The 6000-nt window shown below is 38.0% G+C and overlaps 1 protein-coding gene across 1 annotated transcript in view; it reads right to left on the bottom strand.

Moving 5' to 3' along the window:
• Positions 1-5464, bottom strand: part of gpr153 (G protein-coupled receptor 153) — a 34039-nt gene extending 28575 nt beyond the window's left edge. The window contains exon 1 of the mRNA XM_029436314.1: positions 5053-5464. The gene's annotated coding sequence lies outside the window, so the exon portion shown is untranslated. The remainder of the gene's footprint in view (positions 1-5052) is intronic.
• Positions 5465-6000: the final 536 nt, after the last annotated feature.

A 6000-nucleotide genomic window follows, 5' to 3' on the forward strand; every position in this document is an offset into this window, starting at 1 on the left:
CATACATGTGAGGTCCTTGATGAACATTATTATTTATCTAAGTTATTGGTTTAATGGAATATTCACAATGTTATAAACGGTATTAAAATGAATTATTGTGTGGTAAACATTTTCACACATCAGTCTGGAGAAATGCACATGACAAATGATCTCTGAACATCAGATATTTTATGTAAAGATAGAAAACATTTAGTTTGCAGGCTTTCCATTTCTTCTGTGTGTGGACCAAAGCATCGTTTAGCCAGGGAGAAGCATTTTCCTGGTTTAAAGGGTTATTAGAAATGTTCAGAGACATGGTCACCTGGTGAGAGGGAATGGGAATTATAAAATAATAAGTAACAGAACTTATCAGCAGTTAAGGAGCAGGAAATGATCACAACAATTGCAATCATTAGAATGATATATTCCAACAAAAAAAAATTCTAATTTGTATAATTATATATGTATAACTCAATAACTTCTATCAATTACATATAAATGATCTGGACAATACTTCCACTTTTAAGTCAAATATACTGTACATATTTATTTACAGTAATTTGTCTCTTGTCAATATTTATGTATATTTATGTTTCATTGTACACATTTCTTCTATTTTTATAATGTTTTATAATATATATATATATATATATATCTTTCAATATTTGCTCTTTTTTCATTTAAATTTATTTCACTGAGTTTATGGATGTACCATTACACCAAAGAAGATTTCTTGTTTGTGAAAACCTACAACGAGTCGAATTTAGCGCTCATTAGCTAGCTATTAATGAGAGTCCAGGACAAGTTCCTCCTTGTGTGACAAATAATCAGCCGGCTTTAACATAAACACAGATAACAGAGGCATAACATATTTACATTATTTTTTAATTATGTCAAAATAATGATTTCATCCCTATTGTCAGTGTGTCGTTCCCACTCTATATCGGCTTGAGTCATTTCCAGGAGTCCCTTTCTACTGTATGACCTCATTACTTAACTATCTGTCTACATATTTTATTATACGAGGTTCCATTCAAAATGCCATACCAAAGCCTAAAACGAGCCAAACGCTTAATTAATCCTGTTGCCTGTCGGTCCCCTGCCAGTGTGTTCACGCTGGGCTCTATGCACAAAGGAGGAAGCAGAGTCAATATTATATTGATATCGTGATACAAGACTAGATATTTGCTTGTCTTCGTAATAAGGCTCCATTACAGTAAAGTGATGTAGTGCTCACTTTCTGAACTAATTACAAACTTTATATTATTAAAAATATGGCCTTCACAACTCAGTCAAAATCTCTTCGACCAAGACTGTCGTCATACACATGACAGCCAGAGGGCTTATTGTGTCACCAATATGTGACATGTCCTTATCGTCCCCTCATAAGATAACCATCGCATTAGACGCTCTGCTCCACTGAACTCTTAATATGTATGTTGCATAGCAACTGCATCTGTTGGATCACACTAACTGCATGTTTCCCTTGTAAATATATAAATAAAACTTAATTAAACTTACTGAGCGCCTACCAAAAGTATCCAAAAGTGGCCATCACAGAATAATGGCACATTTAATTTCCCTATGTATCCCAAAATCTTCTTGAGTCAACTGCTTTATAGTAATGACATCATTATTAGGCAACCTTACACAGCCCTAATCTACCAGGGCCTTAAACTCCTCTACTGAGGTGCAGTGTGTTTGCTTCTCGTTTTACTCTTGTGATGAATGCAAAAGGAAGTACTCATACAGACCAGCCTCGTTGAAAGAAGAAAACTTCTGCTACAGTCAGTCTCTCTGGTCTGGTCTTGGATGCGTAAAAACAGTCATCTGTTACATGCTGGAAAAATAAAAGCTCCTCTAATCCATTTTCCCAGAGCTTTCTGTCCACATCACCATTCTGCTCCACAAGGCCAAAGTTCAGTTTGCAGTAGCTAGTACATTTCCAACTATGAATGAAACACTACATTGAAAGCACAGTGTATTTGAGTAGGATGGCACTGTCAATGTGCATTTCATAACCTGTATTATGATCTTCCTGTGGTATGTAACTCTGCTTAGCTGCTGTCATTGTAAAGTATCCATTTACAGCATATGACACCAGACATTAAATATGCACAAGCATTCATACTCAAGGACTGAAACAACAACAATAACATGTTGTGAGCAAATGCCCGTTCCGTTTAATCACAGCATTTCACTAATGCACAGCAGGGAGGCGAAGAGAGTTGGCAGCCTGCTCTCGAACCACAGGACCTAGATTCAATTCTCTAAACGGAGCCAGTGAAACACCATCATCTCCAGTTATCAGTGCTCACCTGACCTTGACCTCTGACCTTCCTGTCAAGAGAGGTAAACTAAGACGATTTCTCAATTGAAATCAATATCCTCGTGCTGGAGATTATACATCAAACATTATTGAATGCTCGGCCATCTCCCTGATCGATGTGCCAGTGGGGTCACTATTGAAATAGTCTCTTGGGGAAAAGCATGAAATATTACTTTTTTTGCTCGTTCTTCAATCACACATGTGTCTATATCCTGTAAAGTAAAGTATCAGGTAAAGTGTCGTTTTAATAATTTTGAAGCTCGGATATCATATTGTCATCAAGAATGAACATATCTTAAAACACCAGCTCATTATTTTACAGTGGGAAGGTGGTGAAAGCATCCATCATTAATTAATGACTCAGGTTTGATTAGGAGAGAGCTTCTCATGAGCAGAACTGCCATAAGAAACTGCAAAAACTGGTTCAAGCACATCTCACACTGGTGCAACATGATTTAAAACATATCAAATTCCATTAGATTAAGTAGCACTAATTAAATATCCATCATATAAAATCAATAGCATTATGCTCTGAGGACCATTTCCAAGGTGGAAGGAGCCATAACCATAAATAGGAAATCTAAAACTCCAGCTCCAAACTAATTGGCTTTTGCACTGCAGTAAAACTGTTGTGTTCTTCCATCAACACTTCCGCATTTTCTCTTCCACAGTTAAATCACTTATAACCTAAATTACAACTGATTACAGACATGTCCAAACAGGTTTTTTAAAGTGCTGGTCTCAAACTAAGTGCAGACTATTATGTTTGCATTTGAAAGTCTCTAGCACTCCCAGCACTGATATGTCATATCTACTGCAATTTCCATAATTCCCTTCCTGCACTTGATTTATATGTTGTATTTAGATTGGTAAATATCAGATTACCAGCTGTATTGGTTCAATCATTGTCAATTGGACACACAAATGTATTGAAAGGTCAAAATCCAACATGCTCTTTGATGTTACTGGGGCGCATTGAAAGCACTTTCTTTGCTGAGCGACCAGCTTTTCACAGAGTAAGTAGTTGAATTTTCCATCACAAGTGTAACCCTAGAGGCTCTCTTCCTGTTTATGTTAAGCTACCTCCAGCTATGACTGTAGCTGGATCCCTGGGCACCATATGGCAGAGGGTTTAGACTTTGTATTGGAAACAGGCATCGAATTTAAGTGAATTAAGGTGCGAGTAAATTATTCATAAATTCAAACCGGTGCAATGGAATTAAAGCATCTAGATTATATTTGCTAAATATTCTTCTCATTGTCAGTAATGCAACATTACAATATAACTCTTTAAGGGAAGGTGGACTTAATGTGTCGTGTGTGTGAGTGAAAAGTAAAAAATAGTGTAAACACGGGCTAACTCTGTCACAAAATGACAGAGCCAAATGTGTGAAAAACAAAATGTCACATATGCCCCGTGAAACATTTAGATGTCTGTAGTGAGGCTTTGCGGTGTGGCGGCAACTGTCACATGTAGGCTACAGCACTTTCTCTGAGCGGTGAATGTTAGCATTGGCTTGCATGGCCACTTTCTGACCTGCGACTGCATGTGATCCACTCTGTCGTCTACTTCTGCTCTGATATTAGGATATGTGCGACAGTAAAGTGTTGACACTAATTGAAGTTGCGTGTTCAAAGCATGACTTCACTTTCTCTGAAGGTTGAAATATAACTACCGTATTATCTTACTTCAGTTGTAGTTCAGGAGTCCTGGTCAGGAGTACTTGTCAAGAATTATTCAAAATGTAGCTTCTAAAAGAGGCAATTTGTGTTAATTTGTCAAAAAACATTAAGATAATATGAATGGTGAAAACAAGTGATGGGTTGGAACTGAATTGGTAAATAATTTGGCCTCGCGAGAGAGTTGTAAATGTCCCGTTCAGAATCAGTTATAGTCCATCGTCCCATGTGACAGGTGTCAATATGTGGCTATACTCAACACTTGTGTTCCAAACTCACAAAGTTGGACTAGGGACTCTTATCAGGTGTGTAAATCATGTCTCATGACAACAAATATGTTTCCTTTCCTTTTAGCAGCTGCATTTTAAGGTTGAATATCAGCAAATCACATGCACATTTGAATATTCCAACTTACTTTTTGGATTTATAAAAAAAGATATAAAACAAACAGAAAACAAAGTTGTGCTCAACACATTGCAGATATTCCCTTCATAATTGTGCATGTCCCTTTTGTATGTGTGATAAGCTTTGTGATTGCAGGATAGGCTACTCAATAATATTGTTATGTCACAAACTGCTTATAGTTACTGTAAGTACACCATCTGGGTTATTTGTTTCAATTACTGGTGCTTTTTTCTTTTTATCATCAACAGAGTGTTAACTCTAATCCTGCTCATTTCTAGTAATCCCACACCTAGCAGCTCTGTGTAATTACCACACAGATGTAATGTAGAGGACGCTCCTCACTCAGTTAACTTAGTGTATAAAAGCCTTATAGTAGTCATTCAACCTTTCAATTAGGTCACTTCTTCATTTTCATTTGTCTTGCATGTAATTACATTATAACGCAATCCTCAAAATAGGTCAGATATGCACAGTAGGTCCACAGGAATGTAACATTTTCATTCAAATAGGTTAATTTACTTTCCCCTCTCATCAGTTGAGCAGCTCGTGGTGCAGGACACCACCTGTTTGGGTGAAGCCTCGTTGTTTTTTCTTACACCTATATCATAATGAGCTAATCACTGACATTATAAGACACAACTGTGTGAGTCTCATCTTACCTTTCACGAGACGTTTCAGACTCCAAACGGGCTCATTGTGCTGGGGGAATAAAAAACACTCGTTGATTCATATCAGTGCAGGTCCGTTAAAGTGTCTTCCTGGCGTTTACATCCCCAAACTGAACAGCGTCAGGAGTGTCGGCAGGTGAGTTAAAGGAATGACCAACGAAATGAAGAATGAGCCCTGAAACCCCACAGCTGTACTCCTCTTGTGTTGTGTTGCCCTCTTTGTCTAATTGACGGGATAAATAAAAAGACTAATTATGGACGCGTTGTGGATACAAAATGTCAGCTTTCTTCACCACGAAGCGGATGGTCGCGCGACAACACGAGAGCTAAAAGAGCGGGTCATTTTTAGGTAAAAGACACATTTCTTCTTCTATTTTCCGACGCTGGCGAGGCGTGCGATGGATGAGGCATGATTGCTGCGCGCTCCCGACAGCACAAGCTCGTGCGCGGGTCAGACGCTCAGTAGCCGTGGGAGTGAACCGCAATAAGAAATAATTCATGGAAAAGGGGTCGGCATTTTGACAGAGCGAGAACTGCTCCTGCATGTTGCACATTTGCTTTGACTAAAAAACAATCCTGCCACCTCTGAATCACGTTATTTATTATAGCTCTCATTTGAAACAGACTTCATTAATCTTCACTAAGAGCTTAAGAATAAAGTGGCTATATTAGCCTATTGCAGCTTACTATAAGTCTGAATCTAATTTGCCTTAGCATCCGTTTACATTATCCAAACATTTTAAAGGACTTCTGCTTTTGAACCTCCCATATCAATGAATGCACGTGCTTTTCCTCATATTATTCACGCTCCTTTAAATAGGCTCTTTTCATTGACATTATACGACTTGTTATGTAAGACTCCTTCCCTGGATGACTCTGTAAGAGCAGCTTTCCTCCCTCGGGGCCTAGATTGTACCCAGTGAGAAAACTAATAAGCCC

The sequence above is a fragment of the Cottoperca gobio genome, chromosome 7 (genome assembly GCF_900634415.1).
Source record: "Cottoperca gobio chromosome 7, fCotGob3.1, whole genome shotgun sequence".
NCBI classification, from domain to species: domain Eukaryota; kingdom Metazoa; phylum Chordata; class Actinopteri; order Perciformes; family Bovichtidae; genus Cottoperca; species Cottoperca gobio.